The sequence below is a fragment of the Bufo gargarizans genome, chromosome 10 (genome assembly GCF_014858855.1).
Source record: "Bufo gargarizans isolate SCDJY-AF-19 chromosome 10, ASM1485885v1, whole genome shotgun sequence".
Lineage (NCBI taxonomy): Eukaryota > Metazoa > Chordata > Amphibia > Anura > Bufonidae > Bufo > Bufo gargarizans.
The window spans coordinates 32,580,921-32,602,664 of NC_058089.1; the positions used below are offsets into that span (position 1 = coordinate 32,580,921).

General features: G+C 42.3%; 1 protein-coding gene across 2 annotated transcripts in view; it reads right to left on the bottom strand.

Moving 5' to 3' along the window:
• Positions 1–21,744, bottom strand: part of TSPAN4 (tetraspanin 4) — a 603,434-nt gene that overhangs the window by 503,138 nt on the left and 78,552 nt on the right. Inside the window, exon 1 of one of the 2 annotated variants that reach the window (XM_044269836.1) lies at positions 20,539–20,732. The exons of the other annotated variant lie outside the window; for it this stretch is intronic. The gene's annotated coding sequence lies outside the window, so the exon portion shown is untranslated. Of the gene's footprint in view, positions 1–20,538; positions 20,733–21,744 lie in introns of those variants that run through there. 2 annotated transcript variants of the gene reach the window in all.

Here is a 21,744-nt window from a genome sequence, read left to right on the forward strand (position 1 = left end):
AGGGAACGGAAACACTTATCTTCAATGAAGCTTTGGTAGCACCAGAAACTAAGCCGAGAACCAAACACAAGCTAACCACAAGTCCAACAGAAGCTGTAAACCGCAAAGCATAGTGGGAAAACCAACAATAAATAGAGAAATGACCACAATAGCAACACCTGGGGATAGAAGGTGTGGCAAGCACCAGAAACAACACAGACGTCATTTGATCCTTAAGGAAAACATGTCAGATCAAACCACGTGTTGCCAGTCTCACAGATCTCCTGCCACCTGTCGCGGTAATGTCCGTATGTCCGTGACAGTTAGGGTGCTTACACACATTCATTTTTCACCAGCATTTCTTAATACAAAAAATAGTCAGAATAGCCACTGTAGGAAGGCGCAAGGCTCCGCCATTGACCGAAGGTATGTGTCACAGATGTTCCTGGCCTCGGTGAAGTAAGAGCCGGTATTATCAGGTGTCAGCGGCAGCTAATGCTGATTGACACTTTGCTATTTTAGTATGGCTGTATAGCTGATCTGGGATGGCTCTAACTGGGAGTAGTCAAAGTGATGGGTGGGTGACTACTCCCCACGTTCCAGGCCAGGTCTTGACTGGCCTATAAAAAACCCAGCCAGCAGTGTCAGCTGAGGGCGATTACCTCTTTCTGACAGAGGAGCTCTGACAATCGCTGGTGTGGGAACTGAGCCCTGTGCTGGGCTGAAAAGCTAGCAGTTTTCCCTATAGTGCTCCAAGAGCTCCAGCGTGCTGTGTTTTTGAAAAGCAAGCAAGACAAAAAATGCCACTAATTAACAAAAACACCAGTATCATCGTTCCCACAGACCTTCCGCTAACATTTGGAGGAAAAAAACAACATTAAAAACCCAAAATGCCTATGGGTGAAAGCATCCCCAGAGTTGGTACCAATATCTACAGGATAAGGGATAAGCAGCACTCTTCTTTCTCCGGCAGTCCCATTAAGAATGAAAGAAATAAGTTACTTCCCTGTCTCCAACTGACCTCCATCAGTTAGAGTAATAATAGTGAGATGAGTTAACTCTGCCTCAGTCTAAACAGAAGAGCGGCAAAGCTGCTGAGAAAGCTGCAGACAAGTCGACAACTAAAATTAGCTCACTGGGGTAGATTTATTTATTTAAAATGCACTAGTTTTTTGGCGCATTTTGCACCCAAAATGTTTTTTACACATTCACCAACTTATGTAAGCATTTTACACACTGTAGGCGCGGTCTCCTGAGAAGGGGTGTGGCTCCACACAAAAGAACGTGGTCTAAATGAGCCTCTGTGAGCCAAAAACTTTGCAAATTTTTGGAGTAAAAAGTACTCCACCTTATGGGTAGTGTTAACTTAGACCATGCGTAAGGGCAGCAAAAGACTGTCTGAAACATGTCGGGGTTTAGGGGTGATGATCTGGGTTGAACCCTTTTTTTGGGATGCTATTTAAAAAAATAATAATTTGATGACCTATGCTCTGGATAGGTCACCAGCATCTGATCGGTGAGGGTCCCATCAGATACTTCCGCGGCCTTCTTTCTGCTTTTCCTAGTGCCAAATGATTTTATTACAAGCGGACATAATTTGACACGTCACGTGGCAGTGGGCCAGACACGACAGTGGAGATTATTTATTTTTTTACCCTAGTTAACAAGACAGACAACTCCAGGTAATATCTAAATGTACATATAAAAGAGGCAATAACCGAGTAGTGAAATATTAGAGAGAACTGAAGGGCTCTCCAGTGCATAGTACAGAAGTCTGCCTCATATGTAAGCGTGTGTGCAGCCTCCAGAAGGTCCACGGAAATGCAGCCAACTCTGAACTAGGAAAATGATCTTTTGATTGTCTATTTCTGCAGGAGGCATGAACATTAACTCATCCAAGGCCTATGTAAGGAGCGGGAAAAGCTCACTGTTGCACCTGCATAGTTGACATTTTGCTCTCTTTTTAAGAAATACGCTTCCCTCCTGCACGGTAATGAGCCATTTAATGCATGTAAAGAACCGCTGCCTGCAGATGAACCATTGGATTATTTAAACTTTCAATCATAAAGTGCAAAAATTACATGTGGAATTCTGAAAAAAATGTGACGTGAAATATTGAACTTGCAACAGAATACCCTACGCCAGTCTACAAGACAGCGGCCATTATGACCAATAGACCATCTAATAAAATGAGCATCCACAGTCCACGACAATTACCAGCAATGCATCTTGTCATTTCTGCCTGGGATGGGTTAGAACACCTTATTCCGTATGTCCTTTGACATTCTTCAAGCATCTACAAGAAATCTAGTCATTATGAACAATTAAAGGAGATGTGCCACTAATAACACTTATTCCCTTTCACGGGCTAGTGGATGAGTGTTTAATTGCTGGGGGTCTGATTGCTGCGACCCCCCAGTGATCAGGAGAATGTGGTTCCGCAAGTGCCGGCGAACTGCCTCACGAGAATGGAGCGGTGGTGCGTCTGTTCATCCTGTGCTAAATTCACTTCTATGGACTGCAGAGATCAGTGCTTACAGCGGTCCCATAAGAGTGAATGGAGCAGGGGACACATGAGCATCACAGCTCCATTCTCATGGGGCAGTTTGGTGGCACTTGCACACCCCCGTTTTCGTGATCATTGAAGGTCTCAGAGATCAGCCCCCCAGCGATTAAACATATATCCCCTATCCTGTGGATAGGAAATAAGTTTTATTAGTGGCACAACCCTTGTAAAGGTGTTGTGCACTTTGGGGGTGGTTTGACAAATCCCCCCCCCCCCCTCTCTCCTCTTGGGCTGACATGCGAAGGGAAGCCTACCTGCTCCCTGGCGTTGGCTAGCCACTCCTTTTCTCCCTGCCCGCAGCCACTCCGCTGCTCTCCCAGGATGTCAACTTCTGTTTTGATACCACTGCAACCAATTGTTGGCTGCAGTGGTCACCCCTGAGGCCAGCGACTGTCTGCGGCAGCGTCAAAATGGAAGGTGACACCTTAGGAGCACAGTAATGTGGCTGAGGTCAGAGAGTGAAGGAGCAGGGAGCCAGTGCCAGGGAGCAGGTAAACAGGTCTCCCCAAGAGGGGGGTTTGCCCTCCCAAAGGTGCACAACCCCTTTAATCTTCAATGAAGGGCACTGGCATAGTAGAAATACCACCAGGTAAAGAGGCGACCAACCTAAAGCAGTGAGCAGGAGGGATTTGAAAGCAGAGAGCAACTGAGGACCCGTGTAGCATCGGAAAGGGATTGGCAGGGGATCGATGAGTTGAGTCTTGTTTTTTACTCTTTTGCACCATTGTGAGCGGATTTAAAAGTCATTTTTTTAATTTCCTGGGCAACCCCGTTAGCAAACAAGTCTTATGAGTTCGTGCTGTGCTCTGCCTAGATTTTGCACTTTATTGCATTTGTGATTGAAACACTGTTTTATATTTTCCCTCAGCTTGTGAAAAAAGCTATTCCAATGCAATATAATGTTGCCTACTTATGTATGAATATCTCTGCCTGCAGCACACATGCCACTTTGAAGGGGAGCCTAGTCGTCTATGCACTGGGGGGAAATAGAAATGATCTAAAAACTTTAAAACACATAATATGTGTGAGTAGTATAATATCGTAATACAGTGCCTGGTTGAAAACCCCCACGAGCAATGGTACATTATTTAAACTAACATCTAGTTGTCAGCGTGTTAGGATCAGAGCAGCATTTGTCACTTTTCCAGTTCCCCACCCCGAGGCGTTACCCAGAGGGACCAGAGCCGCCGCCGCCGTTATGAAACTGTCTGGTACTGATCATGCGTTAAGAATTTAACTTCTGATTTTAAATTTATTGATATTCAAAAGCACCTTTCACATATGGAAAATGAAGCATTCATTTGTCTTAGTTGCATTTCAGACACAGATTTATTCTTTAGCAGAAAAGCTTTACTGACGTCTTGGGGTTGCAAACAATAAGGGAAAAAATAAGGAAAAAAAAAAAAAGCACTGAGGCGTACTTTCTAATCACACAAATCTAGGGTAAGGCAGAGAGTTTAACTGTGCCTAGCAGCAGATTTCCTAGCAAAGAAAGGAGGACATGGAGATTCTAGAAAAAGATAGGAAGTAGAAAATGACAAGGCAAATTTTTTGAGATAAAGAGGAGGTAATTAACGCAAAGGGGGTATAAAAAATAAGAGGTATGTCCATCACATACACTGCATTATGTTTTGCAGGTCCCCCTTGTGCCTCTAAAACAGCCCTGACCCATCAAGGTATGGACTCCACAAGATGTCAGAAGGTGTCCTGTGGTATCTGGCACCAAAATGTTAGCAGAAGATCCTTTAAGCTGTGAGCTGGGGCCTCCAAGGATCAAGATTGTTTTTCCAGTGCATCCCAACGATGCTTGATCAGATCGAGATCCGGAGAATTTGGAGTCCAAGTCAACACTTTGAACTTTTTATCATGTTGCATTCTTGAACAGTTGTTACAGTATGGAAGGATGCAATATTATACTAAAAAGAGATCACATCCATTAGAGAATACCATTGCCATGAACTTGGTCTTCAAAAGTGTTTAGGTAGATTGTATATGTCAAAGTAATATCCACAAGAACGCCAATCCCCAAGGATTCCCAAGACATCACACTGCCTCCACCAGCTAGACGTCTTCCCCATAGCGCACCCTGGTGACATCTCTTCAACTGATAAGTGAAGCATGTGCAGCCAGCCATACAGACTCGAAATATGTATGTAATACATAATCGGTCATTTTAATAAAATGATTAAAAACTATTTTACCTCTGTAGAAACTTTCCGCCACAAAATCTGCAAGAGGTGTGGGAAGAAGGACCTGGTGACGTCCTTCTTAAAAAATGGGGTTGTCTACAAAGAAAAGATCTGGTAGCAAGATAAAGAGTCCCTATGTCAGACCATCCAGTATAAAACCACTCACCGGATGCATTACCCCAAGCTACTGAATTTTTTTTATGTTGCTTTTTATTCTTTTTAGGGCAGTCAAATACATCATCTGCTAAACTTCACTCATTCTTTGTGCATTATGGAAATATAAAGCAGGTTTGGTTATCACAGCTCATGCAGTCTTTTCGGCTTGCTGGTACCTATGGGCTGGTGCTCATTACTCCGTGACAATCCTATCAGCCTTTTAAGCGGTTCACAAAGCGAAAAGTAACAAACCCTTTCATGAATAGCACAAGCCATAATGAAAGAAGACGGTCACAGGTCATCTTCTGTGCCTGCCTGGACTCAACCTGATTTTGTTTTATATCTGTCTGACGCCAAGCCCTAAATGTTCTTAATACCATGGAAAAATAAAGCCAACTTCTTGGAAAAACAGGCTGCCAGATGTTCGGATATAAGTTTTTTTTTTCTTTTCAGCTTCTACAGAGAGCACTGGCAGATCTTCTAAACTAAAAAAAAAAAAAAAATGTATTACAGGGAGATTGTGTAACTTTTAGCAGCATAAAAGTCTAACTGAGGCAAGATCTTTACCGGTTCTTACCCAGTCCTCTGCTGTAAAGGGAAAGGGACACATTTCATATCATGACAAAATATGCATTTCTATAAAGTTCAATGGAGGGGTGGCTGCACAAGTTTTTGATGCAGTCTTTTGAGTCAAAGCCAGAAGTGGATCAAGCAAAAGGAAACATCCTTCCTTTGTATTTCCCATTCTTTTTTAATCCGCTCTGGGCTTTGGATATAAAGAGAAAAAAAACTACAGAAATTAATTTAAAAAAAACAAACATTAAAACCTGATATGTGAACCCCCCTTTATAGATAGATATCCTTTATAAATGCATAAAATGAGGACACCTCTAAGGAGTACTTTATATTCCCGTTCCGTTACAGGAGCAAAAGAACTAAAATAATAGTGCCGGTTTTGGCACATAGCTGACAGGAACGGAGGCAGCAGATCTCGTTGACTAGAATGGGATCTGTTAGGTTTACATTCAGGAGAACTTTTTTTTTTTTTTGAGGAGAACGCAGAACTTTTTTGACCTCTATTTTTGACAAACTCTGTGATGCAGATGAGAATGTGGCCTAAGTTTGTCCCATTTTCCTTCGGTCATTTCAAGCAGACGCATCGCTTCTTAAATTGTTGACGAGAAAAACTCTGTTGCTAATGTTTTCCTTAAACAGCAGCAAACTATTACTTTTGAAACGAGTAAATAAAATAAGTTACAATATTAATTGGTTCTGCGATGACAATTGTTAGTTGATAACATTGTAAATTGAAGCTGCAACTCCGAGGAAAACTATTAATTGGTTCCAAAGCCCAAAATGTCAAGTGAAAATAAGAAAAATAAATAAAATCTCATTACAGATAAAACAAGTCCTTACATATAAAAGTCATAAATATCTGCCAAAAGCTGAAAATCATTTTCTACATAGTGGACGGGAATTTCTTTAATTCCCTGCGCAGTACACTATATCACAGAAAAAATAGCTTATCCTGGCACAGGTAAAGAGCAGTACAGGACAGGTATCACCACACTGTATTGTAGAGAGGCGCCAACGGACGGCCAATCAGTGCATGCCAACTGGATCTTCTAGCCCAGGGATCAGCCACCTTCGGCACCAGCTGCTGTGAAACCATAACTCCCAGCATGCAAACATACTCACTGTTCTCACAACTCCCATAGAAGTGAATGGAGCATTCTGGGAGTTGTAGTTTCAGAACATCTGGAGTGCCGGGTGGTTGCTGAACCCTGTTCTAGCCAAACAAGCCCAGGGATCAGCCACCTTCGGCACCAGCTGCTGTGAAACCATAACTCCCAGCATGCAAACATACTCACTGTTCTCACAACTCCCATAGAAGTGAATGGAGCATTCTGGGAGTTGTAGTTTCAGAACATCTGGAGTGCCGAGTGGTTGCTGAACCCTGTTCTAGCCAAACAAATATGTACGGTAGCATGTCGTTTCACATTACTACAGTACGGTAGGTTGAAAATATTGTATATTGAGTCAACTGTAAAGGCAGTAAATTCCCCGTATTATATAATATATATTTTCATATAGATACTTTTAATAGTAATATGTCTTTCTGAATAATTTGCTATAAAACCCTACACATTTATTAACAGGAAGGCAGATTATGAAGGGCAGGAACATATGAATGTAGCAGGGGGGCAAACTATAGAGCAGGAGGAGCTATGATATATATATATATATATATGTATATATACACACACACACAGTTTTGGGGATTCAGTAGAACCTATTCATTCATTGATATTTATGCTCATTCTAAACTTAGTAGTCCAGTTGGCAATCTTATCAAGGCTAACAGCCATCTCAATGTGTATGAGGACCTCCTGACTGTTTTCCCCAATGGTAGAAGTCGGGAGAGATGACGTTGGGTGGATGTCAACAGCTTGATCCATTCTCTGGGAGATTAGCCACTTCCTGAGATATAAGGACAGAAACATATTTAGCCAAGTGTGCATGTGCATGAAAGCATTGGAAGAGATTGGCCAGACCTCCATGGCCAACCTTAGCAATGAATCCCCTTTATCATAGTCTTTTCCATCTAAAAATTTCTCTTTCCTCCCCCTTGCTTGTTTTTCAAAAAAGTTTACATTTTCAAAAAGTCAATAAGAACGTTAATAAAAATAAATAAAAATTGTGAACCTATTGCAATGTCCACTTTCCTTCAGCTAACACGGACTAAAGAGTGAAGAGAAGAAAAGCAAAAATGCTGGAAAACATCACAGTTGAAGCACCAAGGTGCACTGACTGCTCTGATGTTGTGTCTTTAATCTTCCAGTAAACAAGGAAAAATATAAAAAGTGCCAGAGTTAAGAAAAAAAAGTTTGTTAGGATTTGTTTTTTTAAACAATTGTAGACTGACAACGTCTTAATAATTAAGCTGTAAATAAATAATTTAACTTTCTGGTGAATTATTGTCAAACAATGATCAAAAGAACAAGTCGTCAGCTCTATTTTCATTCACCGTGAGAGCAACAGAAGACAGCAGTAAATGGATGAAGAACAGGTACATACTGCAAGAAGAACTACCACACCGGTATGCCGACAGCACGAAGGACCGAACACGTACCTACTTATAGGAAATTCAGGGGATAGAGAGCTGATCTGGTCTGGCAGAAATAGGTAAAGGGGTATATCTGAATGAGTGAATAAGAGAAGAGGCGACTGCATGGAGGGGAAGTAGGAGAAAGTGGACAAAAAACAAGAAAGAGTGGAGAAATGCCATCATGAAGGGTTTCCTTTTCTTCCTTTGGTTAGAGATGGAAGTTATAGCATTATATGTACACATTGCTAGGGTGTATTAAGCCTAAAGTTTACAAATGTCAAAAGATATGCCATAAAGGTCTGATAGATCTTTGTCCCACTTACTGTATGTCATCCAGCTTGGTGATGGCAAACGGAGAAATGGCCAAACCTGTGTGCAGCTCTCTTTTTCATTTCTATGAGAGTTACAGAGCTAACAGAGTAGGCTTCCAGGACCCCCACTCTTGAAAAGGGGTATGTTCACATATGCGGCAGTGGATCTGGCAGGCTTTTTTCAGGTAGAGAGCAGCCTGCTGGATTTCGCCGGATCCGGCACTGCCAATCTCTACAGTTTATCGCTGGATCTCCATCGACTATAATGGGGTCTGGTGGTGATCCCGACGCTTTCCAGCATAAATGACAGGTTTTGGCTGGACAAAAATAGTCGCATGCAATGTTTTTTTCTGGCCAACAGTCGGCATTTGTGCCAGATCAGGCATGCTGCAGATGCCAACGTACCCTTAGGTGAAGGTGCCTGATGTGGTACCTGAATCTAACAGATATTTGTGTCATATTTTTGGGATATACCACAACTGTCTGTGATGGAAACTGACAAGCTTCGGCCATTCTATATTTTGAAATACCTTGCTATCTCTTTTATTGAAGTAGTGGCAAGCCAGAGGCAGTAGAAGCCATTAGACGGGTCCTTTTTGCTTCTTGCTCCGACAAGCTGAGAAAGATGGCAATGTCTCAGTGCGAGAAGTCAGGCACTGCCCATGCTGATTGAACAGTGCTACATCAGTGTAGAAAGCCCCTTTGGTAAAGATAAATTATAAATGCCCAATTGGCAATGTAAAAATATGACTTGCATACAAGGCATACAGTTTGTCAAGAGTAAAGCCAAAGCTTACAGCAAAATGGTGGCATTTGAAAAGAAAGAAAAATGATATTGGTTCTTGAAAACATCAATTAGAGCAGGCATCTCAAACTGCGGCCCTCCAGCTGTTGCAAAACTACAACTCCCACAATGCCCTGCTGTAGGCCGATACCTGTAGGCTGTCCGGGCATTGTGGGAGTTGTAGTTTTGCAACAGCTGGAGGGCCGCAGTTTGAGATCCCTGAATTAGAGGGTTATTATTTTTAAATAAAAATATCTGGAGTAACGCGTGCCATCACGCTCTCCAGTGAAACTTACCTTGTTTCTCTTTTTTCACTCCTATACCTGCAGGATGTGTCTCTTCCCTTTCTGTGGGTGGGCAGCAGCTCATCACATGCAATCAAGTACCTCTCAGATGTACATTGCAATCAGCTCCCGTTAACCCCTTCCTCCCCTGCAAAGAAAATACTCCCTCACACACAGGAATGCACAAAAAAATACACCACTAGATTACACGCTGTAGTTTAATGATCCTGTCCTTGCTTGAATGTCTGTAATGGCCTATATGGATTAAAACGTGTAAGGCTGTACAGTCGTAATGATCATTCGCTAGACGATCGCTTGTTTAACGACTCTGTCTGTTCAACAATCAACTCACTTCTGTCTAATGCGTGTGGCGACCTTTAGTCTGAGGCGTTATTTCTATGCAACAATTTCCAAACACAATTTTCCATCAGGTTTTCCAGCCGGACAGGATTGGCTATTACATAGCATTGGGACCCCTCGCACACAGCATTACAGATTACATTAGTACGCTTGCTAAATTCCAGTCATGTTGACACCACAAATTGTTACTGCTCATCAGAAGATCTGGTTCAGAGATGACATTAAGTGTTGGAGGCTCCGGCTCTGTTCTTTGTGCTGAAGACTTCTATAAAAAATGGTCTGCATCAGAAGGAAATTAAGTGCTACATCTCCTTCCCTGCTCCTTACAAGATTACAATCTGAAATACAGTTCACATTTTAATAAAGTGTCAGGAAACAAAGCTACTGCCCTGCCTGTCAGGATCTTTTTAATATTTTGCATTACATGAAGAAGGGCATAGCCGATTTAATAGCGTGATATGAAGGGCTTCCATATCTTCTGCTTAATTCTGTTCTTTGTGAAGGAAAAGCAGGAAACATTTGGGCTGCCAAGATCACCCCCAAGTTTGTCTTATTTGCCTCTGGTAAGAAACACATTGGTAAGATCAGGTTACATGCTGCCTGAGACGTCTATGGAGGAAGGAGGGGGAGGAGGACATAGATGTAGAGTGAGATAGAGAGGTAGAGACACACACACAGATGCTGCTGCTAGTTTTAGTAACTTTCTCTTACCCCAGTGCTGGATTCACAGATACACTGTTACCGTAGCGTTGCATAATGTCGTCCATGTGGCTTCAGAGGGTGTAATCTGTGTGCAGTATTTATGAGACATCACAGTAGCTAGTCTCCACCTGCTGGCTCGGGCAAAACTGACAATTCTGGTACTACCACGGTCTTTGTTGTGCACCGTGACACATTTGCCGCACATGCTGGTTGCCAGCGGCAACGCATTGTTGTTGCAGCATGTATGGGCTTTGCTCCCCTTCTCCGGGTTCATCCCCTGTCTGGTGCTGGAGTGGTTAACTTCCTGGCTTGGTGTGGCCACTTGGGTTTTATCACCTGTGGCTTCCAGGCTGGAGTCAGTTGTACTCCAGCCTTTGTTGTACTCCAGCCCTTAAGGGCCACCTAGTGGGACATCGATGTCTCTCCGATGTCTTCTAGGTCTACCTTCCCTTCACTACTCTTGCAAATGGTTGGTGATGTTTATGTATAGGTGGTTGTTGTCTTGTCTAGTGGTCATTACATGTCTGGTCTGTTGGTGTCTGTAGTCCAGCATGTTTGCTAGACATGTTCCCTGTGTGTTGTGCCTCCGGAAGGGGGTCTCAGGGTTCCCCAGAGGGGGAACCAGAAGTCAGTGTGCAGGTCTGCCGGGGGGCCACCATACATCCTGTCTGCATGGGGCTCTGGTTATCGTTTTTGCCGCGGCAGGTAAGTGCGTGTTGTTTCTGGGCACTTGCCTGCCGATTCGGTACCTGTGCACTGTCTGTCCCTTCCTTGGCAGCTAGGCCACTGAGACTCCTGTTCACCCGTGTCTGGGATGAACAGGTCGTCTCAGCCCTTTCTTTATTTGAGGGATTATCAGAGCGACTCAGGGTCCCAGGTTTCTGGGTATGCACAGTCCTAGCATCCAGGTCTGATCATACGGTGAGGAGAAAGGGCCATGATTAGGGAAGCAATAGGAGGAGACCTGCTCCCTTCTCCTATCTCTCAGGCCTAGTAGCTCTTCCTCCTCATTGTACGGTGGTGGGTACAGGACAGGATAGTATACAGGACAGAGGCAATGTATTTTTTTTTTATTCACTCCAAGTTTTGGCTTCCAAAATTGCATCAGGAAACCTAACCATGTGGTCTTACCCTAATACATGGAGTGAGGAGGGGGAACTGATGAGAAACGGTCTTTGATGTTCATCATTTCAGGGTGATGTTATGCAGCTTTGTACATATCTAAGTCATAAATGCTAATATTAGTCTATGTTGATATCTGCAGTCACTGTGATTTCTATATGGATATTTTTTTATGCTGCATGTAAATCGGGTAGGTGGAGTTTCACTTTACAGTATTCGGAAAGTCCTCCAACCCTTTCACTTTTTCTTTATGTTGCGGCCTTGTGCTAAAATTACCTCATAAAAAGAAAGTGAAAACAGAATTTTAGAAAAGTTAGCAAATTTATTAAAAAGGAAAAAATAAAATTTAGTTCTGGGGGCCTTCCATTTCTCTTGATCATCTCTGATATCTTTCTACACCTTTATTGGAGTCCACTTGTGGTAAATTCAGTTGATTGGATATGATTTAGAAAGAGACAACTCTGTCTATATAAGGTCTCACAGCGGACAATACATATTAGAGCAAAAAACAAGCCGTGAGGAGGAAAGAACTGCTTGTAGAGCTCAAAGACAGGATTGTATAGAATCACAGATCTGCTGCACTGAATCATCCTTGAGAGCACTTCACAAATCTGGGCTTTATTGCAGAATGGCAAGAAATAAGCATCCCCTCAGTTAAAGACACACAAAAGGCCATCTGAAGTTTGCAAATAAAGTACATAAAGGGGATGAGCGTGTGAGAAACAAGTTTCTCTAGTCTGATGAAACCAAGATTTAACTTTTTGGCGTCAATTCTAGGCATCCTCTTTGGAGAAAACAAGGCACTGCTCATCACCTGTACAATATCATCCCTACAGTGTAGCATGATGGTGGTGGCATCATGGTGTGAGGGGGTTCAGTGGCTAGGACATGAAGACTGAGGGTTGAGCGAAAGCTGAATGGAGCAAAGAACAGAGATGTTCTTAATGAAAACCTGATTAGAGTCCTCTGAAAGTCAGACTGGGCTAAAGGTTTACATTCCAACAAAATACTGACCGTAAGCGCACAGTCAACACAAAACAGGAGTGACTTAGGGACAACTCTGTGAAGGTCATTGAGTGGCCCAACCAGAGTTCTGACGTGAACCCAATTGAACATCTTTGGAGAGACCTGAAAATGGCTGCCCACCAAGGGTCCCAATCCAACCTGACAGAGCTTGAGAGGATCTGCAGAAAATCCTCAAATCCAGCTGTGCAATCCTAATGGTATCATACCCAAGAAGACTGGAGGCTGTAATCAATATCCAAGGTGCTTCAACTAAGTCCTGAGTAAAGGGACTGAATACTTACATAAATGTAAGATTTTAGTTTTTATCTTTTCAATATACAGTCAGGTCCATAAATATTGGGACATTGACACAATTGTAAAATTTTTGGCTCTGTACACCACCACAATGGATTTGAAATGAAACGAACAAGATGTGCTTTAACTGCAGACTGTCAGCTTTAATTTGAGGGTATTTACATCCAAATCAGGTGAACGGTGTAGGAATTACAACAGTTTTCATATGTGCCTCCCACTTGTTAAGGGACCAAAAGTAATGGGACAATTGGCTTCTCAGCTGTTCCATGGCCAGGTGTGTGTTATTCCCTCATTATCCCAATTACAATGAGCAGATAAAAGGTCCAGAGTTTATTTCAAGTCTGCTATTTGTATTTGGAATCTGTTGCTGCCAACTCTCAAGATGAGATCCAAAGAGCTGTCACTATCAGTGAAGCAAGCCATCATTAGGCTAAAAAAAAAAAAACATCAGAGAGATAGCAACAACATTAGGCGTGGCCAAAGCAACTGTTTGGAACAATCTTAAAAAGAAGGAACGCACCGGTGAACTCAGCAACACCAAAAGACCCGGAAGACCGCGAAAGACAACTGTGGTGGATGACCGAATAATTATTTCCCTGGTGAAGAAAACACTCTTCACAACAGTTGGCCAGATCAAGGACACTCTCCAGGAGGTAGGTGTATGTGTGTCAACAATCAAGAGAAGAAGACTTCACCAGAGTGAATATAGAGGGTTCACCACAAGATGTAAACCATTGGTGAGCCTCAAAAACAGGAAGACCAGATTAGAGTTTGCCAAACGACATCTAAAAAAGCCTTCACAGTTCTGGAACAACATCCTATGGACAGATGAGACCAAGATCAACTTGTACCAGAGTGATGGGAAGAGAAGATTATGGAGAAGGAAAGGAACTGCTCATGATCCCAAGCATACCACCTCCTCAGTAAGCATGGTGGTGGTAGTGTCATGGCGTGGGCATGTATGGCTGCCAATGGAACTGGTTCTCTTGTATTTATTGATGATGTGACTGCTGACAAAAGCAGCAGGATGAATTCTGAAGTGTTTCGGGCAATATGATCTGCTCATATTCAGCTAAATGCTTCAGAACTCATTGGACGGCGCTTCACAGTGCAGATGGACAATGACCCAAAGCATACTGCAAAAGCAACCAAAGAGGTTTTTTAAGGGAAAGAAGTGGAATGTTATGCAATGGCCAAGTCAATCACCTGACCTGAATCCGATTGAGCATGCGTTTCACTTGCTGAAGACAAAACTGAAGGGAAAATGCTCCAAGAACAAGCAGGAACCAAAGACAGTTGCAGTAGAGGCCTGGCAGAGAATCACCAGGGATGAAACTCAGCGTCTGGTGATGTCTATGCGTTCCAAAATCCAGGCTGTAATTGACTGCAAAGGATTTGCAACCAAGTATTAAAAAGTGAGAGTTTGATTTATGATTATTATTCTGTCCCATTACTTTTGGTCCCTTAACAAGTGGGAGCCACATATACAAACTGTTGTAATTCCTACACCGTTCACCTGATTTGGATGTAAATATCCTCAAATTAAAGCTGACAGTCTGCAGGTAAAGCACATCTTGTTTGTTTCATTTCAAATCCATTGTGGTGGTGTACAGAGCCAAAAATGTTAGAATTGTGTCGATGTCCCAATATTTATGGACCTGACTGTATCAGCAAAGATTTCAAACATTCTGTTTTCACTTTCTCATAATGGGGTACTGAGTGCAGAATGATGGGGAAAAACTAGTTTGTTTTTATTATTGTAGCACAAGGTGCAACGTAATAAAATGTGAAAAAAGTTTAAGGGTCGGAAGACTTTCCTAATGCACTGTATAGTCTAGTACAGTGATGCTCACCCAGCTGTTACAAAACTACAACTCTCAGTGTGCCCTAATAGCTGTAGGCTGTCCAGGCATGCTGGGAGTTGTAGTTATGCAACAGTTGGAGGGCCACAGGTTTGGCATCTCTGGTCTAGTATAATCAATGTGCAAGGCCAACATTACACAGCAAATCCTCCTGGTGCAGTATTTAAACAAAGCATGCTCTTCTGACCTGTATTTCACATAGAGTACATGGTTTATAAATGAAGCACCAAGCTATTATGTAACTGAAGATTGGTGCATTACAGTAAAGTATTAAAGTCTATTACAAAAATGACAGATTTTACATTTGTGGACAATATAACTAGAGATGAGTGAATCTCTTAAAAGTTTGATTCAGCGAATTTGACAAAAAAAATTCACTTAGTCACGAAGCGCATAAGTAGCGCCGCCCCCCCCCCCCATCAATGTACCCCTCATATGCTGCGTTCATACATGATCGTGGCATCAGAGTGTAAAATTAACAATAAAAAAAATGTTTAATTAAACTTACCCCCTCCATTTGCTCGCGATGGGCCAGCCGCCGCCATCTTGCTTGAAGATCTCAGCCGAAATCGTTAGATTATGTCATCACGCCGGCCGGCGTGATGATGTAATCTCGCGCCGCACGGGATTTCGGCCAAGGTCTTCAAATGGAGGCTGGCGGCCCGTCGTGAGCAAATGGAGGCGGTAAGTTTGATATTTTTTTTGTTTTTTTATACTATTTTAGGTTAAATGAATTCACTAACACGAAGCACGAGGAAATTCGGCTTCTAGGCAAATTGAATTTATCCTGAAATATGGATTGAATTCCACTTTGTGGGATTCAATTTGCTCATCTCTAAATATAACCAATGCCAGTCAAGGGTGCTGCTTCACTGGAGCTATAGACTGCATATTTTTGCTTTGCTATTATGAGCCTTACAACTTTTCACCTTCCCTTTTATTCTTTGAGAGAAATGCAATGCAGACAAACCAAATACACCCGGCTTAAGCGAAACACGTGTAAATTACATTCACAAGGTCTAGGAAAGTTGGTGCAAGTACTGAATTTTAGCGCTACTTAAAAATCACAGATGGGTAGGAAATTATACGCTTATTATAATTGCATGTACTGCGATTGCAATGTACTCTTTCATATGCTTAAAATGATTATATACAATTATGGTACAGGGAACAAACCGTAAGTGAAAAAATACAGTACTCATGAAAAGGAGGTACAGCTGGAGCAGGATGGAGAACGGCGCTGTAAAACACAAGTGAGTAAATACGAACTCTGGAATTACATCGCTTGGCCCAGCAAACAAATTTAATTGCAACAGTAAGCTAGCAATGAATATTTAAAGAGAGTGTATATATTTGGGGTGTATTAATGCCTGAACGGTTAAAACAAAAATGGGGTGCACGTTTGCATGCATGGTCAAAATGAATGATCTACTTGACCAAAGACTGTATTAAAAGGAATTCACAGGTTGTAACTAAACTTAGGGTAATTGTTTAATACTTCCCCACTATGTCAGATTTTCCAAATGCATCCCTTCCACTATAGGTCCCTCAAGTTTAGCATGATAGCTGTCAGATGGACAATCATTCATTTCTTAAAGGGAACCGGTCACCTAAAAAACACCTCCCAAACCACCAGCATTACCTTAAAGTAGCCAGAAGTATGTTCCTAAAGATCCTTTACTTCCTCCGGCCAGATGCACCATGCACAGAGGGAGAAAAGCGGCCGGCCGAGTGAGGGAGGCGGAGACAGGACAGTGACAAGGAGTGGTGCGCATGCGCGAGACTTGCACGATCCCAGCCTCACAGTAGGAGGTCAATCACAGTGAAGGGAGGACGGGTAAGGGGCGGGCTTAGTTTGACTTTTAGCGAGGTGGCCGCTGCCCCCTTGACGTCAAAATCTGCTGTTACATAGCGCGTGCAGGGGATTAAAGTTCGTTTTTCAAGATTTTTGTGTATCTGGCCGGAGGAAGAAAAGGATCTTTAGGAACATACTGTTGGCTACTTTAAAGGTAATGCTGGCGGTTTGGGAGGCGTTTTTTAGGTGACAGGTTCCCTTTAAGAGCTTACAACTACGCTACTCTTGGTTAGCCAAAAGAAAAGCCAAAAGATCCCATTCATAGACTGCCTACAGAAAGCATGGGTGAGGATTGCTGGGTTAAAATGGAGGAGGACAAATCACATAAAAGAACTAAGAAGTTCATGTAAAATCCCATGGCTTAAAGTCACATCAGTAGTAGAGCTAAGCAGCAGGCGCCTTGACCAGAAATCCACAAGTGACATCTCTTTGGATAAACCTGACCAGTCAGGCGAGGAACCATCTGTCACAGTACCCCTATCACTAGAGTCCTTTATCTTCCACCGAACACTGGGAGCAGGAAACTTAGGCCAATTCTTCAAGGCAAGAGATATAATCCGCAAAGAATGCGTCGTCATTAAGGTGTCGGACAAACTATCCCATAAGAGTCAGTACCTGATTCACGGCCTAGCCACCTTTCATTCACTAAACATTGTCTATTATGTGATGGAATTGGCCACCAGAGGGGACCTGCTGAACTTCATCTCAAAGAACTTTCCCCTAGATACTGCTACCATTAAATTCATCTCAGCAGAAGTGGTCTGTGGCACAGAGTTCATGCATAACAAAGACATTCTACATCGGGACCTGAAGCCAGAAAACATCCTTGTGACCACAGACGGCCATGTCAAAATAACTAAATTTGGCCTTGCTGCCATATATGTGCATCAGGGGCCCAAGATTGCATAGGTACCTGGATAAGCAGTCCCAAAACTGGTGAAATGCCAGGCACATGGACAAAGGGTAGATCACTTTGCAATTAGCACGATTCTATATAAACTGTACACATCAGAGCTTCCCTTTCCTGGAAAATATCTCAGAAATTCATCAATCTGTCCTCCACCATGCTCCAGTCTACTCAGAGTCTCTTACCCCTGACACAGTGAACATCTCACAAGGGCTGCTGTGTAACGATTACCTACAGTGGCTAGGAGTGAATGGAGTGGAGGCCAGGAGAATGGCACCACCAGGAATCCTGATGGCAGTTTCTGTTGACCTAGATATTAAACATTCCCTGGACTATTCTGAAATGACAAACAGAATAAGATCTAGAGAACAGAAGATCTTCAATATATTCAGCTTTGTATGTCTGAAGTGGTCAGCACAATTTCATCCTGTCATCATCCAGACCAAAACTTGGATGGTTAAATTGTTCACCAGGAGGTCGTTCAGGAAGAAATAAACGTAACTGGTTTGTGGACAAAGCTGGTGGATGACCAAGCAAAACCAGCAGAGACAATAAACCCCTCCATATTCTCCATCTATGAACTCCTACCTGACACCATGAAGCAGCTCCTGTAATCATCTGCTCTTTCACCAGTAACAACCACAGCAGAAAACATATAGATGCTACCATGACAGTTGGGTAGTGAGTGAGGATAAATTATTCCCCTTAGAGGCCAACTGAGAAGACAAATAACAGATTTGTCACATATATCATTTGTCTCATGATTCATTTCTTTCTTGATAAGAGTCTGCTAATTACAAAGCCTCCATTGCAGCCTGTGAATTCTAGCTTAACTCCAAGACATCTCAAGAACTTGGTCTATGAGATTTTATCCATTCTTCCACCAGCATCTGGCAGAGCAGAACAGTGTAAGTATGTTTCCCCTTATATGAGGACACTACTAGTGCCTTCCTCTGGATCAACATATCAAGTGATTTATAGGTTGAAACTGAAGGACTTCTTTCAACCCTACTTGCTGTGTTACCATCTGGACATCTCACCTACAATGTGGTGGCAGAAACAGAAGGAAATCACTGAAAAAAAAAAAAAAAAGCATCTCCTTCACCCACTGATCAGAGACAAAAGGAAGCTGCTGAGATGTAAAGCAGCTCCTTCACCCACCGGACATGACAATCAGAAGGCCAAATGGTTGAATGCAGTGTTGCATAAGGAATATCATAGAGGCATCCAGGAGAACTCCATCTAGTGAGGTAACACTCCTGAAGTTCCTACTCTTTACTTCTCCGTCATGTGTGATACAGACCTGGGTTTCCAGTAACAAGTGAAAGCCAAGGCCTGAAGAGCTAAGTCATCATTGTCTGCTCCTTTATATGGAAAGTGACTTCACCTGAAATCTTTATTATTTACATGGATGCATGATGTGAACATTTTTAATGCACCAATAAACATAACATATAAATATCTAAAGAGATTGTGCCTTCTTTACATCCATATACAGCTCCAGAAAAGATGTCTTTAATAAATGACAAGTACTCTGTGACTTGCCAGTATGCATGGATAAAACAATGTAGGAGAGAAAAGAAGCTTTTAGATGTTCTTAGTGTAGATACTACCCAGGGTTGGGCTGGCATACCTTGGGCCCACTAGATAGACAAGGTTACCGAAACAGCCAAGCAGACAGTCCTACGCAGTACAGTGGAAATAGACTGTACAATGTCATAAACTAGAGAATGTCCACCGAATATCAATAGCTCAAATGATTAAAGCACAAAGGTCATCATTTATCAAAAATAACAGTAAGGGTACTTCACATCTACGACATCTCACATCCAGCAGGCTGTTTCAAAGAGAACAGCCTGCTGGAGTTCTCCGGATCCGGCATAGCCAGATAGTAGAGATGAGCGAATTTTAGATTTTGAAATTCGTCCACGCTTCGTTTACTGGTAAAAGGTGAATTGCGTTATAGATTCCGTTACCACAGACCTTAACGCAATTCTATGACTGAATGCATAAAAGGCATTTAGTTATTCATTCCATCATAATAGAAGTCTATGGGCTGCAAAATGGATCTGTTCCGTTTTCGTTATGCAGGGGAGTCCTCTCCTGCAGAATTTGTCAGTGCTATATAAAAGTGAGTGAAATAAATATAAAAAAATCGACTTGGTCCTGAGTGGCGTATGTGGCTTCCGACTGTAGAATGGCAGAAGGAACTAGGCGGACACAGTTGTAAGTTAAGTGCTTATCATACCATCACACTTTGGTTTGCATCAACAACCTTTAAAATAATAATTTATGAGGGTCGCTGTAATTTTTAAATTTCTTTTTTTTTCCTTCTTTATTCCTTCCATCTCCCGTTCTGGGCTGTGGTCACATGACCATGTCCATGCAGCTCTTTCCTTTTTCCTGTGATGTTATGTCCACAAGCAGTGCAGTGATAGGAGAGTGTCGATGTAACTAGCTGGGTGGGAGGGGCTAAAATTAGTTGGGCGTGGTTAGGGGCAGAGCTGAAACTGTGGCAGGAAAAGTGCCACATACAGGATGGAAACAATGCAGATGCAGATGAACTGGTTTACATGGTAAAAACGGGTCAGAAGAGTCCAAATTTAAAAAGAAAAAGCACTGGGAAGATGTACACAATGTAAGCAACGCACTGGGAAGATGTACACAATGTAAGCAACTACATGAGTCTATCTGATAAAAACCATAGTAATCTCAGAAAACCCCTTTAAAGCATTTTAAGTGACCAAAAGATGTAAATCCAGAGCTTTGCAGTTTTTCCAAATCTATTTCACCTCCTCAATTATGCCCTAGGTGGCCACCTACTCTTGACACTGGCTCCGACTAGTATCAAACTATTGCACTAAATTAGAAAAATGTATGGTCATCAAAGGGTTAATTTCCATAGCAAATGACCAACAAGAGAAATTGTCCCCATAATTTGCTTCCTTTCACATTATCATAAATCGATGAATTTAAGGAAAATGCATTCCCCAACAAATCCAACTTAACGCTCCTCTATCTCATGACCTTACCTTTGTAATAAACGCCTGGACAATGTTGTATATAATCCAATGAGCAGACTGATCCCACAGCAAGTTACATCCCGGTCATGGCCCTGAAGCAGCGAGATGAAGAGATCAGACTGCAGAAACTATGAAAGGCGTGTGGTTTCTTTTCAGAAGGGGAGGACGGAAGAGAGAGAGTTCATCGGCCGCTTTAATGCCACAGCACTGAACGGAAGGGGTCAGACACAGATCCAAAATAAGAACTGGAGGCCCCGAAGTAATTGTCTTCTGCTTCTAAACACATGAGCGAGTGTCCTCTAATAGCAAGAACAAAGAGGCAAATATCCAACCCAAGCAGCAGCTGAGACCTCTTGCTTTATTAGAAGATTAAAAAAAAAGTTATTTTTGGTCAACATTATTATGAGCAGAAAATGATCTGATAAAGGTTACTGCTGCGCAAATTAAAGAGTCACATACATCAACTGTAATAGGCTTGCTGATGTAAAAGTGAAGTCGGAAAGAAGGAAATTCTGGAATTTTATAGCTATGTATAACACTGGAAGGTCAGCGCTGATTCTGTAGCCGATCTAATAATTCAGTGCAATGTGACAGCACTCAGTGCACTCATATATAACAGCCTAGAAACGGGCGCTCACCCTCTCAGAAATGCAGATCAGAGAGTTAATCATGTATACATGAAATATCATGTACTCTTCTTTAACGGGAAAAGTTACTGTATATATGTTTCCAATATACTTTCCCATCACTTCCTCCAGGTTTTCAAGATCTCTGCTTGCAGCCATTTCATAAAAATCTGTTCTGGTCAAGTGATGGACACAAAGGTGCGCAACCCATTCGGAAAATCTACAGCATAATACAGTACCAGCCAAGGCTAGTTTTACACTATCGTTATGAGTTCTGCTGGAGCTCTCTGGATTCGGAACTGATGGATGTTAACATGATGCCTGCCAGCCCCATTGACTGTAATATGCCGGGATTCGGACAGACAAAAACCTGCCGGAATGCATAGCACTGGTGTGAAAGATGCCTAAGCAGATGAGATTTTAAAAACATCATGTACACGGTGTGAAAATTCTCCAGAGCGGAAAATAACCTGCAGGGCGGATTCTGAAGTCCACAGCATGTCAATACTTTGTGCGTATTTTCAGAGCAGATTTCCTCCTTTTCAATGTAAGGGTGACATCTGGAACAAGTAACGTGGATTTAAGTGCG